This window comes from Adiantum capillus-veneris, chromosome 21 (assembly GCF_014529385.1).
Source record: "Adiantum capillus-veneris isolate H3 chromosome 21, ASM1452938v2, whole genome shotgun sequence".
Classification (NCBI taxonomy): domain Eukaryota; kingdom Viridiplantae; phylum Streptophyta; class Polypodiopsida; order Polypodiales; family Pteridaceae; genus Adiantum; species Adiantum capillus-veneris.
Window position 1 is genome coordinate 16,308,248 of NC_140951.1, and position 21,753 is coordinate 16,330,000.

A 21,753-nucleotide genomic window follows, 5' to 3' on the forward strand; every position below is an offset into this window, starting at 1 on the left:
TTGACTTGTTGAAAGCTGGTGTATGTACAATGGGGATAGTGTTACCCATTTCTTTAGCATCTATATACATGTCTTTTTCCCTGAACTTAAAGGAGATTCTCCTTTCAGGAAATTTAACATTGGCAGCCAGGCGATCAAACCATGGTGCCCCTAGGATTACATCCTCATGCTTGAGAGGAGAGATAAAGAAGTCCTCTTTGTCCACATAGCTTTGAACATGAAGCCTCAATTTCCCGATTAAGGGAGTGACTGAAGATTCTTGCTCCTTGAAAACATTGTGTGCGGGTAGGACATCTCCCATCTCGTAGGCTTGTATGCCTAGCTTGGTGGCCAACTCTATAGATATAAAATTGTGAGTAGAACCAGGGTCAAAGAGAATAAAAGCATCATGTTCTCTTACCTTTCCCCAAGCATGGCATAGAGGAGATCCTTTGTGATGAGTTTGGTGAGTCTCCTCCTCTTGGATTTCAACCGAGGAAGCTCTAGGAGGATCTTGGCAGTTGTTCTTTTGGGGACAAGCGCGGTACGCATGCCCTTGTTCGCCGCACTTGAAACACCGGTTATCCTTGCGATAACGCTCAAGCTCTACAGGAGAGAGTTTGTTTTTACCTTTGTAAACTCCCTTCTCTTTAGCTTTGTTGGAGTTTCCCTTAGCAGACTTTTGGACATTGTCCTTCCCCTTAGGCTCGTTGGAACCCTTGTTTTCCGTGGGCTTATTATTTCTTTTAGCCCCCGTTTGGAAATTGATTCGAGAGCCCACCATAGTATGGTGTATTACTGCCGATATGGTACGTGGCCTTTGGGAGTTGACATACTCCGCCATTTGTTCGGTTAAGCCTGCACAAAATTGTTTCTTTTGCTCTCCAAAATCCAAATTTTTGAAGACAGTGGCTTTGAGTTGTAGGTCCCAAAACTTGTCTACATATTTGTGGATGGATTCATAGGGAGAGAGCTTTAAGCTTCACCATTCAGTGAGTACTTTGTCTCTGGCATCGGTGGCCAAAAATTGCTTCATAAAGGAAGCTCTTAAAGCTTTCCATGTTCGTGGAGCTTCACCGTTGGCTCGTAGGCTAGACCACCATTGTCTGGCCGACTTTTGAAAGTGCCTAGCTACATGACGTAGCTTAGAGGACTCCGTGAAGCCCTCATCTCCAAACGCCGCATCACACTGTTGGATAAAGGCCAAGACTTTGTCTGTAGCACCAAAGGTACCATCATAGGTAAGGAAAGAGATGCCCTTCCCTCCCTCTTTGAATTTCTTCAGCTTGGACGACCTCTTCCATGCGGCATAGGATTTCCTATGGCCTCTTCTTTTTTATGGTTCAAAGGTTGCACCATCACTTTCTTCAGAAGGTGAAGAATTTGAAGAAGGTGGAGAAGAGGGTGACCTCTTTCTCACCTTTTTCTTGTCTTGATCTTCGTCGTCTTCACCTCACTTTCATAAGAGCAAGAGGATGAAGAAGATGGAGAAGAGGGTGTCCTCTTTCTCGCCTTTTTCTTCTCTTGCTTTTTATCATCCCTCTTTGAATTATGGTGTGGAGAAGAGTGTGATGGTCTTCTCCACTTTGGTGGTGATGGAGAGCGTTTAGCCCGCCGTCTTTGTGGAGCCATCTCCGTCGAGGTGGCGGGAGACTCACTTCTTTATCTTTCCTTCGGTGGAGGCTCTTGAGTTCTCCTTTGGGAAGGAGATGCATCATCAAGAAGTAAATTCTTGAGCCCTTCATATGGATTCTCTTCTTCTTCCCGAATCGGAGAGAGACCTCTTTTGGGAGTCTCACAAGGAGGCTTCCTAGGTGTTCTCTCTTCATGGTGATGAGCTTGGAGAATCTCGTGAGCACGAAGCTGCCGTTGCACTTCACTTTGGAGAGATGGATTGCCCATGGCTTGTTGAAGCCTAGAAACAAGATAGTTAACAAGCATCGGAGCATCATTAGTAGCTTGCTCATTAGCATAATCAAAGTTATCAACATTAATTTCACTCTCTTTACTATTGTCAGCCATTCTAACAACTTTTAGGTGTAAACTTTTTAGGTGTACTTTGGCACTTCAAGCCCTAGTTGCTACTCCTCTTTACCCCTTTAGAAAAAGCACTCAAGCTACTGTACCCGTGGCTCGAATACCATTAATTGCAAGGAATAGAAGAGAGGGTCTTTCAACACCAAAACAGCACCGGCTCCTGTCAAGCTTCTAATAGCTCAATAGTGGTTAAGCCGTAGGCAAGCCCCGTAGGACTCCACTATTAAGACCATAGCTCTCGACGGTGATGCCCCGTTAACTGCACGAAGGCAGGTGCACTGCAAGGCTGAAAAATCCCTATTCTACTTACTGGCAATTAATAATACCAACCATTTATAGCTAGCTTGAGGACCTCCCTTCTTGAGCAAGAAAAGAGAAACCTTGTGCTATGATACCAATGTAATATTTAATGGCCTAAAAACTTGTGTGTAGCGGAAATTAGCATGAACATAGTGGGCATTTCATTAGAATAGATTCCTAATGAGAATTACAAGAGTGCTTGGGTGGAGAGAGCGACAAAAAGCATAACACCTAGTTAGATAGCATGAACAATACTTTCAAAAGAGAGAGAAATTAAGCTATTGACAACAATTGAGGACCGGATTTGCATGGAGCCGGTCCCCCCTCCAAAAGGCTTTGTATTATGGTTTCTCCCATCAAGAGAGACATTGTACAATACAATTCTTTGTGTTTTTTCAAGACTAGCTAGTGCAATGAAGATGAAAGCTTCATGCACTAAGCAAAACACTTATCAAACACAACATCAATTATCCCCGGTCTCAGACCCAAGACCTCACACACCTTCGAAGATGGTGAGAGCTAGCAGGGTATGAGAGTAGATTGAGAGGAGGAAGGAGTATCTTACGAGAAAGATGTACATCTCCTCACATAATCACTCATATTAGCATAGCTTAGCTTAGTAATTAGCATGATAGAGGAGATGATCATGCATTGAAGCTTGGCTCTTGGTAGGATTTGCATCCACATGCCAAGAGTGTGTCGATGTAGGCTTCTATCTCACAAGCTTGGAGTAGGTGATGAGCTCTCCATTAAAGCTTGGGAAGAGATAGTCTTTTTTTCTTCACACATGAGATTGTGTGAGTGTGTGTGTGATAATGCCTTGCAAAAATCAGCCCCCTCTCTCTCTTGGGCGAGCCCCCTTGCTATTTGCTCTTATTGTCCTCCCATTGGACCTCCCTAGAGCTAGCCAATGACAATTAAGCAGCATAAGTGATAGCCTTCTGACATGTGTCCCCCTTTCCCCTTTTGTGAGAGCTTAAGGTAATTTAATAATTCAACTAAACTCTCATTGGACCCCTTTGCCTCCTGGCCAATAGGAATCAGGCAAGCCATTGGGCTGTTGAATGCTCATTGGACCCCTTGGGAGACTGTCCAATAGTCTTCTAGAGGACTTAATTCTCATTGGTTCTTTTATTAAGTGTTTTTAAATTAATTAAACTAGATTTACTCTAGCCTAATTCTCATCGGTCCACCTCCAAGGCCATCCAATAGGAATTGGTTACACCTTGTGGGCATCTGGGCTAGGGAGCTGACATGTGTCCCTCATTCCCTTTGTGTAAAGGGACCTTTGGACACAACCTTTGAATTTTGGAACCTTAGCATTTTGGAAGTCTTAATGGGCTGAACCTTAGGGTCTTTTTAGCCCATTGCTGCACATGGCTCTTTTGCAGATGGCCCCCCCTTTGGATCCCTATTTTCTCTCCTTTGGATCCCTACTGTGGCCGGTCTGCTAGCTTAACCAATATTCTAGCTTTTTCTCCCCTGGCACTTTCCCATATTAAATGATCAGTTTAACATGAGAAAATCGTTTAGGACAATTAGATATTGATTATTATGACAATAGGCAATACCCAAAGTCACCTTCTCCATAGCCAATGAAGAAACACTTTCTGGACTTTGCATCTAGCTTTGACCTTAGGCTTCTATCTATGTGCATGAAAGCCTCACACTAAACACTTTGAGAAGTAAATAATTCACCGGTTTACCTATCCAAGCCTCCTCTGGAACTCCCCATCCAATGCCGTTGAGGGTGATTGGTTGATTAAGTACACGACATACTTACTACTTATGCGCAAAGCTCAAGTGGTAAACCTGCATGTATCTACATGCTTCGTGCTCGCTCCATGATTGTTTTGTTCATCCTTTTGGAAGCCATTTTGTTGAGGTGTCCCTAGGGTTGTCCTTTGCCTTCGAATTCCATTGCTAGCACAAAAGCTTTCAAAAGCTTGGCTGCAATACTCGCCTCCATTTTCGGATCTGAGGCATTTAACCTTGGTACCTACTTCATTCTCCACAAAGGCTTTCCACCTTTGAAATATGGAAGACACATCGTGTAAGGACAAGGGTCCCATGGCTAGGCCAAGGGCAAGGGCATATGGTTAATGGGTCCTACTTGCATGAGCCAAGGGCTATAAATAGGGAGGTTGGGAGGAGATCAGTATGCCTAACCACCTGCGGTCTCACATTGGTATCAGAGACGGGGGAGAGGAGGCATGGCAAAAGCTATTTCTCTCTCTTGAAATCCTCATCTCTCTCATGGCGTCTTCCCTCAAATCAAGCATGGAGGAAGAAGCATGGAAAATCTCTCCATCTCTCTCTCTCATGGCGTCCTCAAGCATGGCGGAAGGAGGTATGGAGGTTTCTCTCGCATGGAGCAAGGTTCTCTCCCTTTCCATAGATGCATGGAGCACGATTAGTGCTCAAAGCCGTAGTGACCTCTCTCTCTCTCTCTCTCTCTCTCTCTCTCTCTCTCGTGAGGCGTGGAAGAGGAGGAAGCTACTTCAGCATGCAACTATCGGGTGCACAAAAAAGGAAGCAACTTTCACATGATTGGCGTGCAACTGTAGGGTGCAGGTCTATCTCGTCGTCCGTCTCATAGGACCCAAGGCTATGAGGGACTCGACAGCGGTGAGGTTGGTGAGGGAAGGTTCCCTTGCATGCACAAGAGCACCATGACACCCTGCGTGATAACTCCCCAGAGTAGGCTCAACAGGAGCGTGACGGCAAGCTAATCAAACTTTGTTTCTGCATCACAATGTTTGGAGCGGCCCCTTGCCCACCATGGACATAGAAAACCATGCGCAGGGCAGCCACCATCCCTACAGACACAACACAGGTTTTTTTTTCTCTTTCTTTTTTCATTTTTTGAGTTTGGTGTTCAAACATGGGCACCCAAAGGACAACCCTTAGGGAACCCTCCCATGCAAGGCATGCACGCTTCTCAGCATGCAAAGCATGCACGGGCCTACGGCGGTCCCCACGGCATGCAAGGCATTCAGGGTCCTCAGCACATAATCGACATAGTAATTACAGTCACCACGATCGCACAGGCCGAGGCACAGCAATCAAACCTTATGCATGGAACATTTTTTGAAGATTGAGGCAAGGGCAATGAAAGAAGTGCTCTAGAGGGTAAGTCAGCATCGACTCGAGGTACATCCTTGACTCTATGAAGAACGTAGCAAGTTGCATTCCGCACTTCCTACATTATGTCATCAATTTCTCTTCTTGTTGCAAATGTCTTCTATCACTATGAAATCATGCATGGTCTTGCAAACGGGGTGGTATGCCATCGCAAGAGGAAGCTACTCTCAAAGCAACTTGCACTATGGAATTTTATCTCGCTCGCATAAGACGCACTGTGGCTACGAGCCACACTCGAGATAGGGAAAATATCATGCCAGGACCAAGATCTCACGGAGAACAAGAAACACTCACTTGAGGAGGGTTAAGGATTTTCTTATGATATTGGTCCTCAGTATTTGGCAACTAAGGAGCACGGCTCATGGCGTGGCTACTCACGAGCAAGGTTTTCGAATTTTGGAATATGCTCTCACTCGCTAGCAAATATGGCTAGGAGCCAGTTTCGGGCAAGCCTTTCGTTTGGAATTTCGAGACAATTGGTCTCAACAAGGCGACCAGCAACGTCCTTGTCAAGGAAAATGACCAGCATATTTATTGGCTATGAGCACAACATTATTTATGTGAAGCAAGGCTTCCATTTAGGCATCTTGCATAGTGGCTCCCAAAGTCAGGGATATGCTGAGAACATACACACTTGGAGGGACTTTGCAGATGCCATGAATGATACTTCACTGGATGTCGGGATGGACTCAGCTCAAAGAGCACCCATGATCCATCCGACATCTCTCTATCTCAGCATCCATGGCTATGAGCCAGATTCCAGCAAGGAAACCAACATCAGACTACAAGTTCATTCTCAAGTGAGACTTTACTTTGAAATTTCTGTCCAACAAGCCAAAGCAGGGCGATACGGTCAAACAATTTCAAGTTTTTCTTGTTTTTCTAGGTTTAAACTTTTCATTTGGAAAGGATTCCTATTGTGTAAAGCAAAGTGCTTTGACAGAATTCATGTGAATCAATGCTATTAACACTTGTCAAGTATTCACATTGATTTGAGATCAAGATCACTGGCACACTAGTTTTGGGATTTGGCATTATAGAGACTCATCAATTCACATTTTTCATCACACAATGTTGAATTGTGATGTATTCATGCCATTCCAGATCGTGCACGGCACTTATGGTATCGGCCCACTTGGTTGAGACCGTCCTTATAGCCAAGGGCTTCACATTTCAAGTTTTTGCTTTGCATGCATGGCGTGCTAGTATGCTGAAATTTCTTTCACCTCATCATTATCTACACTTCTGCTAACTACAGCATAAACTACTCTGTCAAGGACAAAGAAACATATTGCATGTTTTACCGTTTACATTGCATAGGGCAAAGTGCCATCATTCAGTCAATCTAGTCCAGTAACAACCCCATTCATGGAAGGTGGGTCAAGTTGTGCATTATGTTTTTTGAGGCTTCTCTCTAAGAGAGCGTCATGCAGACAAATTGTTGTAGGCTTATAAGATAAGCTCCAAGCCCGATATAGTATGCACCAAAGCATACATAGCACGCACACATCATAGTAGCCTACTGGATTTTCCTCAGCCATGCATTCTCTTTCTCTCTTGTCTGAAGGGATAGTGAAATTAGTCATGATTTTACCACACCCTTTCTCAGTCAGTATGGTAATCAGAAGGGCTAAGAGCCATCTATTTTAGAAAGGGCTAAGATCCATCTCTTCTTGAAGAGCTAAGAGCCATATGTTTGTAAGGTTATGAACCATCTAATTTGGAATGGCTACGAGCCATCTACCTCTAATCCATCAGGGATTTCTCTTCAGATCGAACCGATCGCCACAGCTGAGTTCCAATCGCCTCTAGAGAACAAGCAAGAGTCTTGCCATTAATGATGGTTTGGGTGTTGCTGTAGTACTACATCCTTTTAGTGCAACAATCAAGTTGAGTTTTTGGTGATCTTAAACTCGTCCAAACTTATCTCTACCATGATGCATGGATGAGATAAGTGTTTCAGATAGCACAACTTTCCACAAAAACCCAAGGATATAGACTTTTACGTTTAACACGGATCCAGTTGTGAATCAGATTCCAAGGTCTCTCATTTCTAGACGCACTAGGTGTGTCCCTAGAAGCACAGTTTCCAGGGGTATGACCCTACTCGTGATTTACAAAGCACTCTATATGAGATGCTGGTCATTTGTTGACCTCTTCACAATTGTACCTTCACGGAAAGGAATTCAAAATCTTCCAAGGGATAGTCAGTAAGGTCTTTCTAGACTCTCACTAAGGAAGTTGGATTGGCAGGATATACCCAAGGGTTTGGATTGTCGAGGCAACACCCAGGGTTACCAGTTTAAATTTCTTTATCTTCACTAATTTCTCTTTTAGTGTTTCACAGGTCAAAGAAATTTTGGTAATGTATGTTTCCAAGTGGAAAGCTGCACTGGCCATTCGGGCAAGTATAAGGTATTATTTACCTCAGTGTAAGTATATGTTTTTGGTCCAGATTGATTTCCAAACAAGTTTACTTACTAGGGATGCATAAGCTGTCTAGATGGCTTTCATCCAGTTTTCTCTTAGCCACATGACAAGGTTAGGCATGAGCATAGCAATTTGGCAATTGGGAAAAGTAGTGTCACTTTCTCTCTTAACTGTTCAAAAGGACAACATGATGGGTTCGTTCCTTATTGTAGCAGTTTCAGACCTCCATGGTAGGATCTGTTTGGCACATGTTGTTGGGCACTTGGTGTACAACATGGTCTAAGAACTCATGGAGTTCAGTTTAGCCAGTGTGGAGCACGTATATGAGGGTCCCTCTCACTCATGTCGCTAAGTATTTGTAGTTACCTCCACACAAAGTACATTTTGCACTTGCAAGATGTCATATTTATTGACATCACTCTTTGAGACATATTCCACATTTGGAGAATATGAGTCTTCGGGACTGACACTGGCGCTTATTTACTACTACTGCTATGTCGCGATAGAGTCCCTACGTGATGGTCACATCCATTTATTAGACCATTTTATGCACATCCTACTAGGAGTAATTTCAGTGGCCAAAAATTATCGAGTACTAAGTACAGACTTGTTGAGATTATAGGTTCTGTAAACAACATTGATGGATGGTTGTTTACATATATAGCACGTCTAGCTTCAGATAATGAAAATGTTTCATTGTTGGTACCTAGAGGTGATTGAGTTTTCACATTCTCTTATGGTCCAACTTTTGATGTAAGGTTTTCACGTGGTTATCGTGGGGGAAGCCTAGTCATGAAATTGCGAGTTCGGATGAATTTGTGTTAAAAGCATGCACACTAGGTGTTATGGGCCCTAGTGTTTAACACATGTTTGTTTGGAACAGCATGCAAATTCATGGACAAGATAGTTTGCAACACATATTGCACCACAGGTGCAGTATTTCTATGAGATTTTTTGTGGATCTACCAACTACCATACGAGGTGCGCACTCGGTATGGATGTTTGTAGATAGATTGATTAAACTGTATCTACTTATTTCAATCAAATTCACTCTTTAACCAGGTTGGTTGATCACAATCTATATAGTTTGTATGGATTGTCCCCCACTTTTGTACTTAATCATGACCCCACATTTACCAGTAGTTTTGTGATGGACTATTTGTTAATGATTGTGTAGAAGCCAACCACCATATCTACTACCACTCGTCTAAAGATAGATGGGCCAAGATGGGGCCATTGGTAAGTATTTATCTGCTAAAGGATATGCAAAGAACATATGTTAGCAAAACGAGCTTAGTGCTGAAGGATATGCTAAGAGTGTACGTTAGCAACACGAGAAGTAACCCAATTGGCAAAGATTCTCTTTCTAATTTTGAGTTTGCTCATCATGATCCAAAAACCTATTGTGACTAGGTTTAATCCCTGCATGTTTATGTCAGGTTTTCAACCTTGATCACCAGTTTTGGTGGGATTGTAGGAAAAATGTTACTTTCATGAAAGGTGGCAATGAGGTATTCTTACATGCTCTAGTACTTTCAGAAAGACTCAAACCTGGCCATGCATTTTGATGCCTCTTAGTTGTTGTAGTAACTCATTTAGAGTACTCACGTGAGTTATCAATTGGGTCTACACACTATTGTATTTGGAAACAAGCAGTTGTAATGAGACAACAAAATCAAGCTGTTTATCTTGGTTCTTACGAAGACATTATCACTTTTGTTTTTGAGGACGAAAACGCTTCTCCAAGGGGGGAGTAATGTCAGGACAAGGGTCCTACGGCTAGGCCAAGGGCAAGGGCATATGGTTAAGGGGTCCTACTTGCATGAGCAAAAGGCTATAAGTAGGAAAGTTGGGAGGAGATCAGTAAGCCTAACCACCTGTAGTCTTACACATCGGATTTATTCTTCATGACATAAACCCAGGTTTTTCTAGTTGCATCATCTATGAATGTTACATACTACAATGAGCGACCAAGGGATGGTGTACTTATAGGACCCCAAACATCAGAATGAACCAATTTTTATTTTTTCTTTCATTTCTTGCATTCAAGAATTTTACCCTCTTTTGTTTACCGTAAATACAATCTTCATAGAACTCTAAGTCCACTTCTTTCAAACCTGGTAGTAGCTTCTTTGATTGAAGGATTTGCATTCCTTTGGCACTCATTTGCCCAAGCTGATAGTGCCACACCGCACTGTCAACTTTTGTAGCTATTGCAAAAGTTGAAGATTGCGTGCAGTACAAAAGTAAAGTGTATCGACCTTTTCTCCCTTGGCAACCACCAAAGATCCCTTTGAGATCTTTCACCATTTGTTTCCGAATGCAATATTGTGACCTTCATCATTCAGTTGTCCTATAGAGATAATTTTTTTGCAAAGAGAAGGAACATGCATAACATCTTTAAGCTTCCATTCATTTTCATGGAGCAGTTTTGATACAAACTGTACCTTTGCCAACAATTTCACAAGTTTCATCATCTCCCAAGTATACATACCCAAAATTACCTTTGGTGTAATCTTGGAAATGTTGCTTGTGTGGTGTCGCATGGAATGAAGCCCCGGAATCTACTATCTAGGAATTAGACACATTGTCTAACAAGAGAATTAGAGCATCTTGCTCTACTTTACCTGCCACATTGGCCTCTAATGTTGGCTTGTTGTCTTGAGACTCTGACTCCTTCTTCTTTTTGGAACAACAATCCTTCTTGACGTGGCCCTTCTTGCCGCAGTTCCAAGAACTGACTTTGTGTGTGACTTGCTCCGTCTTGAGTGATCACGACTCTTTTGGTTTTTGAACCTCTCCTTAGGCCTTCCTCTTGTTTCCATTGACAGTGCAGCACTTGATGATTTACTTGTGCTTCTCCTTCACAATTCCTCGCTTAGGAGAACACCCACAACATCATTAAACTTAAGAGTATTTGTGCCAGGGATAGGATTACTTATAGCCATCACAAGGTTGTCCAACTATCCGGTAGAGATGATAGTATAAGGAGAGCACGTACTTCATCACTGAAATTGATTTTCACCAATCGAAGTTGGCTTATGTTGGTGTTAAAGTCATTTAGGTGATCTGCAACTGAACCATTCTCTACCATCTTTAGATTGAACAAGCGCTTCATGAGAAATACCTTATTGGGTGCCGATGGTTTCTCGTAGAGGCCGTCAAGTGACTTCATCAAGTCCTTCGTGGTCTTCATCTCCAAGACAATGAAGACCACCGTTGACACCAAGCTTAACCAGATTTTTTTCAGTGCCTTTCGATCAAGGACAATCCATGCTTCATCTACCATCATTGTGGGCTTCTTTGCAAGACCGCCTAATGGCAAATAAAGGTCCTTCTGGTAGAGATAGTCTTCAATCTACATCTTCCAGTGTTGGTAGTTCTTGCCATTGAACTTCTCGATCTTGAGCTTCCCTTCCTCTACCTTTACTTCCAGTCAATTCAAAGAATCCTTTCCTTAAGACAATTTAGCTACGAGCACACCTTGCTTTGATACCAGTTGTTAGAAAATATGATGTAGCTAAGTAGATAATTAAGTAGTTTACTTAATGGGGAGAGATAATTTTCACACAAGAGAGATTATAGAGTAGAGAGAGTGAGAGAGAGAGAGATAGATAGAGAGAGAGAGAGAGAGTACACACAATATACAGAGAGAGTACACACAATATATTGTGGTTCACCCAATGTGGGCTACGTCCACGGGAAAGCAACCACTCAATGGATTTAGTACTTCAAAACAAGAAGTAAATTACAAAGGGATTATACCCTTTTGGAGCTCCCACCTTGCTTCACTCCTCTCACCACCTCACATCAACTTCACAATGCTTCACAATCCATTTTTGTGTGTAGAAGAGGCCTCCTTTTATAGGCCAAAATGGTTGCCCTCTCTCATAAGAGGCACCCATGTGTAGCCGCCTTTGTGTAGACAAGTCCAAATCGGACCCTCCAATCCGCCCATGTGTGGCCGCCCTTGAGAAGACAAGTCCGTCTTTGAAATTGGCCACCAGCCACCAGCCATTGACTTTCAACCACCGACCATTGACTACCGGCCATCGGCCAAACAATTGGCCATTTTCCGACCATTTTTTGGCCGCCGTTTGGCCATAAAATTCCGGTGAGCAGGAATATTCCGATGAAAATTTTGGTTTCTGGCGAGTGATTTTTCTTCATGCGTGATGGCTTCTCCTCATAATGGGAGCCTTACAATGTGCATTTTTAACACAAAAAATTACAAGAGGTAAATCAAGCTCCATAACAATTTTCGCCATTTTCAATCACGTCACAGTGACTGTAGACATATTGAACCAAAACTTCCTCAACAGTTTTCTTGCCGACCTCCACTTTGAAATCTAGCACTTGTGCTTTCCATGTTGAACGAAATACATTTGCTGTAGAGGATCTTTTCCTCCTTCTTGGTTGCATAGAAACCCAAGAACCTTTGGATATCATCTATTGTTTCCATTGACTATCTATATTGATGGAGTTTGAGATGGTGATAGATCATATAGTGCTACTTGGCCTCCTTGGCAGACTAATGGTGAGGCTAGCTGGGGAGAGAATACAACAACCCCTAGAGCTATTAGGGTGGGAAGAAGAAGAAGAAGCCATGGCTCTTTCTGAGTGGCAAAAGAAAGCTTGAACTTACTTGCAATGGAGGGAATTTTAGTTCTGAACAATTTCTCAGTGGAGCAAGAGCTTTTGATGGCGCGAGTATGATAGATTTTCATAGCTATCTTTCAATACTTTTATGACTATCAGACTTTGTTTATAGCGGGTCCACATATGGATGTCGTAAACCCCGTAAAAAAAAGATGTTACCTCACGTTTTGATTTTTTTTTTTTGTATTTCTTAATTTATTTCTTCTATTTTCTACGTTACATTGCCTTGTTGCTCATTGGACGCGTCTCCTTTTCTCTCTCCTCAATAAGGCCCTCTAAAAGACCTCCAAAATCTCCTAATGCAACAGTCCCAAATCTTTCATCTTGAAAGTAGCATTCAAATCAACCTTAAATTCATCAGTATGTGTCGCATTAGGACCAATTTTATATGTATCCTCCTATTGGATCGCTGAATTGTCAGCATCTGATTAGCATAGTCATGAATTGCTCTAGTTGTTCTTAAACATGGTCTATCCAATAACATCCCATAGGCTCCTTATACATCTAAGACTAAGAGGTTGGTTTTGAATTTCTCTTTGACTACTTTGATCTGCATATTTTCAATCAAACCAATAGCCTAGACCATGCGATGGTCAACCATTCTAACCCTGAATGCTATTGGTTTTAAGTCATTAATCCCCAGTTTCTACCTCAAATGCTCCCCGAGGATATTGTCTCGAGCTCCACCATCCAATATCACTCCTGATAAAGTTTCCCATTGCTTCCTTAGTTTAGAGTCAACCTGAATGACTGGTGGAACCTTATCATCTCTGATGGTTACCAGGTATACCGCTCTTGCTTCAGCTTTAGGTTTTCTCTTTTGTCTGATAAATTTTGCAGCTTTTGGTAGAGTCCGTTTGATATCATCGAGTTCTACTATTAATTTTTGAATTCTTTTGTAGATCTTTACATAAATTTCATCTTGCTCGTTACCAGAGCTACAATCATAACTGTAAGTCTTCTCCTCTTTGTTGTCTTGACTCTTCACAATTTTGCTTTGCGAACTTTGCTTGTCTGGTTGATGGACTGATCCTGTGATGAACCCTCTGACTGGTCCTTCATCAGTTCAGTGGTGTTATTTTTTATCAAGTCTAATCTGACTTGTAGTGCCTCATTCATTAGACTCTAAATTGCAGCTATCAAGGATTCATCCAATTCAGGTGCTCCCTTCTCAGATGTTTGTTGTACATGCTCCTCTTGAGCCCTTGAAGTTTTAGGTTGTAGTTATGAATCCTTCTAGCAGGGTCTACGTTGGTCACGAATGGAGAATTTACTTCCCCACCCCCCTCATTTACATCATTAGCTCCATGTTCGGAGCAAGTGGCTCTACTAAAGGTTTCCTTCAGGCGGCTAAGTACACTTGGCCCAGACCGTGGGCCCATGGCATGCATGTCTTGGCTTGAGCTATTGGGATTAGGCATTGGGAAACCCTCCATGACGTCGTAGTCAGAGGAAGAGTCACTAGCCGCTATGTTCAGGTCTTGGTTTGTACTACCTTGGATCCCCGCTGAGGGCCCAGAACCTAAAGTAGGTGGATATTGAGAAGTCGCGTAAGTCGAAATTCTCTCTAGTTGCTCCGTCTCTAGCACACGACCAGAGTGCAGATGCATGTGCCTTTGGCACCCTACAAGCGCCGGCGAATAACCTCGAAGGTTAACCGCTTACCTTTTTTAAGCGTCCGTTTTTACTCGTGTTTTTTACGTTTTTAATGTTTTTTAATGTTTGATTTTTTTTATTAGAGTGTGTGATAGCTCAAAATGAGCGTCTCACTCAGAGGGTCGTGGTGTGCTTTACAGCACAATGTTCGGACACCTGAAGCTCCATTGGTCCTCAAAAAATCGATTTTTAGCTACGTGTGAAGCTAAAATATGTAATTTCAAAGGACGACTGAGGCTTAAGCCTGAGCGTGAGCTTGGGCTTGGGTCTGGGAGATATTCCCGATCCCGGTCCTACCTTTAAATTTTTTTTATTTTTTTTTTTTAATGTTTAAGGATAAGGTCGCCGCGGCTTGCGCGAGAGCACAGACACACTCTATCTACCTACTACTAACTAATACACCTACTGTTACACACTAACACACTCTATTAGCTCTCACAGATCTACTTCCTACTTACTGTACACAAAAAACTAACAACCTTAATACACAGAGAATAAACATAGTACCTTTGAAAACTCCATTAACAAAGAAAACTAACAACCTTAATACACAGAGAATAAACACAGTACCTTTGAAAACTCCATTAACAAAAAAATTACACAGTACAACACCAAATCCTTCTTCTCAACACACACACCCTCCTTCCTTACCTTTCCTACAATTGAAATTGCACCACAAAAGAAGCACAGAGTGCCATTCAAGCTTAGTGTATGGCATTCACCGGCAGCGGCACCAAAAATGTGCGCATATGTCTCACGTGTCAATGCAAGGAACTTGCCGATACACCGTGTGCGAGCCACAAATGGCTCCAATCACACAACAAGACTAAACTAGTAAGCTCAAAGATGGCGTTGGTGTGTCACTCACCGCTCTACACTTGCTTCGTGGAGGATTCCTCGCCGCGAAGAAGAGGGAGACGCCGCTACGCCGCGCTCAACCGGCTCGCCGTCGTCGTGCCACCGCAATGCTCACTCGCTCTCTCTCTCTCTCTCTCTCTCTCTCTCTCTCTCTCTCTCTCTCTCTCTCTCTCTCTCTCTCTCTCTCTCTCTCTCTCTCTCACGCATACACACACACAAGGAGATGAGGAAGAAGAACATGGAGATGGAGCAAGAGCACTTTTCAATTGCACAAATGAGAGAATGAGTGAATTTTAGGTTTAGCTGACTTTTATATGAGCTCACCCCATTCACACTTGGGCGCCCATGCTTAGCCAACTAATCCCTTGAATGTTCCAGTTAGAGTGCGCCTCTCATCGGCGATCACTCTTACCCTTTCCTATTGGACCGACAAGCCCGGTACCTGACTCTACAAGTAAATAATACAATGTCCATCGTAGGTGATAGGGTGTCCGTGAGCCGTGAGGGTTAACACACACACACACACACACACAAGAGTACACACATACACACACTCACAGAGCCCATGCTACATGCAGGACGTTCAATTTCCAATGTTGATGTCAGACTTTGTGAAGGCACATGGGGACTCGTTTGTGAAGGCCCTGGTCAAGGGGGTTGACTATGCGGGGAGCTTCACATACAACACACAGACAGCCCGGGAGAAGAGAAGCTTGACAACGCAAATGAAGGAGGCAGGCATGTGCGATAGCTCAGTATGGGCAATGAATGATAAGAAGTTGCAAGAATTCCACAAGCCTGTGAAAGTGCAAGTGGGCTTCCACCAATGCTTGCGAGGGATGTCCGCAGCTATACCTATTCATGGGCCGTCCAACATGTTATGCTTTGTGCATGACAGCTTTCCTACCCTTACTATCGATATCCCGTTTATCCTACGCCGCGAGTTGTTGGGCTACGGGTGCAATAGATCGCGACCGATACATGTTTTCAAGCTATGATGACTTTATTCTAGTCTACCATTCGGCTCCATAGTCTAACATAAATTTTAGCCTCACTTTGTAGGGTATTCTAGTCTACCATTCGGCTCCATAGTCTAACATAATGTTTAACCTCACTTTGAAGGGTTAAGCAGCTATGAACGATATTGCTAATGAACCAGAATCAAAATGGCAGCAAGAGCGGCAAGTGAATACTTGTCAGGTAATCCCTTTCAATGAAAAAGAAAATATATCCTATTTTTTAGAGATTTGGATTAAGCTGCCCAACTATCCCTCCTTTCGGGTGATGCTCCTCGGGATACAGGTTCGACATTGTCTTACCTCAATCAGGAACTGGTGCCTTCACATTTTTGACAAAAGTTACAACATGGCATCCTAGTTTCATATGCTAATAATTCTCGGGGACAAATCAATCAGATTGTCCATTGCAGAATAGCCCTAGCCAACCTCAAAGCTCAGGTTACCTTATACCTACATCCACATCCTAATACTGACCTATCGATTGGGGCTAATATCATTTCCAAGCTCACTCCCTGGGCTATTCAACCAACAGGTGCTATTTCTTTTACTTTGCACTCTCTTTCCTATACTACTCCAACTAAACAGCGCGGATCTTTTCTTGTGGGGGGAGTTATGCCAAAGCTACCTAGCTAAAGACCTTCGGTATCTTAGTTGGTTTGAGCAAGAGAAAAAGAAATGGAGTACAAAGTTGCAGAAATGTGAAGACCAGTTAACTAAGCATACCAGAGACAATCCACTATTTTGGCTAAAGCTTCAGCGTGTTCTATCATGTTGCTAAAAAGTGGAAGTGGTCTATAATCTTTCTGTTCTTTCTTAGACAGATTTAATGTAGAGGGTCTTCTTTTCTCATCCAAGAGGGACGATATTTTAGTGAGATAGTCTCTCTGCTAATTAAAACTAATGTCTTAGATTTGTAATATCAATCCGATCATTTACAAATAGCCTATAGAATTATAGTTAGGACTGTCAATACATGTCTTCCATCAGCCTATAATTTTGGATACCTATGTAATATGAAATCTAATGAAAAAGGCCAGAATATAGTAATGAAGGCTGATCCCACTTCCCAAGGATCTCTACCAGAGATCATGGCGGGAAGTTAAATTCCCCTCTGAATGGAAATTAGATATTTCCAAAACTCTATTGAATGAAGCCCAGCAACCCGTGAAGATGTCAATTGAAAGATTGGGGCTCATAGGTCAGTATAAGCTGCTTGGTAAGTCTAAGTCTCGCAAAGACTTAGGACCACTTCTGCAAAGACCTCAGTATAAAGAACCTGTAAGTGCATGTGTTTCATCTAGAAGACCATCTACTAGCAGTCGCCGACATGCAAAAGAAATGATGCTTTGTCCGCATCATGAAAGATACTGAAGGCCTTTACAGGTGCAAACTATGTGATCAACTTGTCGCTTCTGATTTTATGCAGAATGGAGTAACTGTTCTAACCAAAGAACAGGTAGCTACAAAAGAGCTTAAATTCAGTGAACCATATATTTTGCCTCCTGCTAATTCTCGTCTACAACCTCTTGAGTCTGCCTCCAATTGGCATACTAATGCATTAAAAGAATTGCAGAACTTCAATATGATATTCTTAGCAGGGTAGAAGCACTGGTTAATGCCAAACAATCTGCTACTCCATCAACTAGTAAGGTGAATCGACCTGAAGTGACACAATTATTACCCTTGAGCTACACTACCACAGGAAGTAGCTCTATTATGCCTCGCATGTTTTCGACTTTACAAGCCTCTTCCTCGACCATCCATACCAGCATTCCTTCGTCTTCGGAATCGCCATTTGCTGATGATGATCTCGCTGACGCCTTCGATCCTTTTTTAAGGTGGGGGATTAGGCACAAATACTTTCCGAACCACATGATAGGTATGAGCATGATGAAATGCTATGCCAGTTAAATAAACTTGAAGATTATTTGTGGCAAGGATTTATGGATGATCATTGTATGCCCTATGAGGAACAGTTAGTCGATGAGCTAGACTTCAATCTAGCTAATGCTTTTCAAGAACCTGATTCTACTTCAGAATCAAAACCAGAAGTGATTGACAAAGAAGCAGAAGTCAGAAGATTAAACCCTGTTAAAATGGAAACATATGAAGCCAAGGAAGAAGAACCTTCGACCTCTACTTCAGCATCTTGATCACTCAAAGGAGTCTCCAAGATTGGAGATATGACCATAATCGACATAGATGGACTCAATTAAGAGCAAGTATGGAAAGTGTTCGAGTTCATCTATAGTTCTACACATTATGGAGTGCAATACAAGGATCTGACCCAACACCAAGCTATCACAATGCTAACAGCAGGATTCCAAGGAATTCTGAGATATTGGTGGGATGACCTAAATGAAGAAAGCAAAGTATTCATTCTGCAAGGAGGAATTCCTGAAAATTTTGATGTTGTGATTACTCTGTTTTTTGCTGCAATAGTAATGCAATTCTTAGGATCACAGCAAAAAATAAAGGACAGGTACAGGGAAGCCTTTTTCCGTGGTAAGCTATGTGATCTTACAAAGATCAAAGCTTATCAACAACATATGACCCACATGATGTACCAGTTCCCTGGAGGTTACTTTAAAGCATAGTATAAACAATATTATGTGAACTTTTTTCCTCCCTCATTTTCAAATTTGGTTAAAGAACGTATTAAGGCATCTGGTTTATAGCTTGACGACCAAATCACATTAGCACATATGGTCAGAAAACCATATGCATTTCCAAAGAAAGCAAAGGTACAATCTGAATTTTCCTCTTCTTCTCAAACTCCTAGTACAAATAGAGAAGATTCGGAACCCTCTTGGATGAGAAAAAGAAGACCCTCTACATTAAATCTGTCTAAGAAAAAACAGAAAGATTATAGACCACTTCCACTGTTTAGCAACATGATAGAACATGCTTTTGCTAGGTGTTCCTCAGCACAACATCTGTCCTGCTTTCCTGTTGCTGACTTACTTGGTTGTTACGAAGTCATAGGAGTCTGAAATGGAATAGACTCAGGTTGTCGACCAGCAGGAGTAATAGGTGTTGCTGAATTTTGCCTAAGTCCAGGATGGACCATTCTTCTCCATTCTTATGTTTTGGCTAAAGCTTCAGTATGTTCTATCATGTTGCTAAACAGGGGAAGTGGTCTATAATCTTTTTGTTCTTTCTTAGACAAATTTAATGTAGAGGGTCTTCTTTTTCTCATCCAAGAGGGTTCTGAATCTTCTACATCTGTAGTAGAAGTTTGAGAAGAAGAGGAAAATTCAGATTGTACCTTTGCTTTCTTTGGAAATGCATATGGTTTTCTTACCATATTAAACATCACAGAAGAGTTGTCGTCAGAGAAGGTTGAAGCTACTTCGATGACTGATTCAGTGGTCGTAGAGTCATAAGTTTCTTCTTCATCTGAATCATAGTCCATGTATTCATTGATAGGAATATCATGCTTCTGAAACCTGTTGCAATAGACAACTTCATACTCATTTTTTTCTTTGAGTAGAGCATTTACAAACCTTTTTTTATGCTTAGGGCATTTTGGAGCAATATGCCCTTCCTTCTAGCAGATGTAGCACCGAACCGTCTTTCTTTCTTGTTTAGACAGATTCCTGATCCTGCGAGCTACTTTGTATTTCTTTCCAAATCTGTTTCTGCAGTTCTTTATTTTGCAAGAGCATTTCTTTTCAGTCACAGCATATCCAAAGTCTTTGACCTTTGTTTCTTTGTTGCAGAAACTTGAATTAAAAATCCTTTTACCTGCTTAAATTCTTTCTTCATTCTGAGTCGAGCACATTCAAGATCTGTGACTTCATCAATAAAAGAATTTATCTGTGCTAATGTGATTTGGTCATCAAGCTATAAACCAGATGCCTTAATACGTTCTTTGACCAAATTTGAAAATGAGGGAGGAAAAGAGTTCACATAATATTGTTTATACTCTACTTTAAAGTAACCTCCAAGGAACTGGTACATCAGGTGGGTCATATGTTGTTGATAAGCTTTGATCTTTGTAAGATCACACAGCTTACCACGGAAAAAGTCTTACATGTACCTGTCCTTTATTTTTTGTTGTGATCCTAAGAATTGCATTACTAAAATCAGGCACAAATACTTTCCGAACCACATGATAGGTATGAGCATGATTGTCAGCATCACTGTCTTTGATAGTCAATTTTCCATGGGTTTCATGGAACAAAGTATGAGCAGATAGGGTAAATACCTTCTGATGTTTGTAGATCTGGTTGGTATTTACTTTAGGTAGACTCCACTTGCCAGAGGGGTTCTGCTCTTCAATTTCCATGCTATTGGAGAGGAGCTTCTTGAAAGAAGATACGATCATTGCCATTGTTGAAATTGATTGTTGCCTTTAGAGAATGAAAGCCCTTCTAATGTCAATGGACTTTGGATATGCCGAAACACTACACAGTGGGGTATAGAAATACTTATCACGCCTGTGGAAAGCCTATGTCTAAGCGGCACACAAAGCCTAAGTGACGACGGCAGAAAGGCAGTTTGCTCTCACCAAAGATGTAGGGAGTCCTCACGAGCACTCATGGTTTCTCTCAGTTTCTCTCACGGTTAATCAACAACAATAACAAGTTTTGGCTCTGATACCAATTTAGGCGGAAGAACAAAATGAAGCAGACAGCATACAGAAGCTTGAACACGATGAACAGTTAGCGCAGAGACAGTATGAGAGTTACAAAACAGTATATTGATGCTCAGGAAATTACAGGCTCAAGAAATTACAAAAGACTCGAGTGTGATAAAGGACGCCGCTGTGAAGGTGCAAGGCCTCACTTATATAGGCGATTGAGCACTTGCGTGAATGATACAACAACATCTAGTAAGTGCATCTTAAAGTGTGATTGAGACATAAAGAGTGAGTGCGCAGAAAAGTAGAAAGACTTTATTCGTTTTGCTAGTCTCAGTGCTTATGTCACTTTTTATTCCTTTGTATGGTGTCATGCTGAATGTGATCTTTAAGTCCTTTTTCATTCCCTTTGACTCTTGATAAAAGATCGGTAATATTATTTTTGATTCCTGGGACATATTCATAAGTGATATCGAAATGACTCAATTTGTAATCCCAGTAGTAGATCCTGGCATTGCCTACTTTTCCTGCATTTTTCTCTTTAAGAAATTTATCGAAGTGCTTTAAGTCTCTTCTGAGGATGAAAGCATGGCCAATGAGAAATAGCCAAAAAGCTAAGACATTATTGACACCAGCAAGTAGTTCCTTCTAAATAGAGTGATATCGTGTTTCTGTATCACTGAATCTACATGATGCCCATCGGCAAATGATAGGATCTTCGTTTTTGATTTCACAAAGTATCCCTCCCCAAGCTTCTTCGGAAGCATCTGAATAAACAACAAGAGGTTTATCTGTAGGGATCTTTAGTGGGGGAAGAGTTAAACAAGCTTGCTTGATTGTTTGGACTGCAATGGTTAGCCTGTCATGCTAGAAAAAATTCTTGCTTCTATCCAACTCTTTAAAGATTAATAAATATTTCGCAAGTTGAGGGTATTCAGGGGCAATCCCTGTAAGCAACCCACAAAAGATTGTAATTCTTTTCGAGTAGACAATTGATCAGGAAATTGATTAATCTTCTGCATCACATGCTCCTACATCTTAATTTGGCCTGCAAAAATTTCAACTCCTAAAAAAGACACTTTTGCT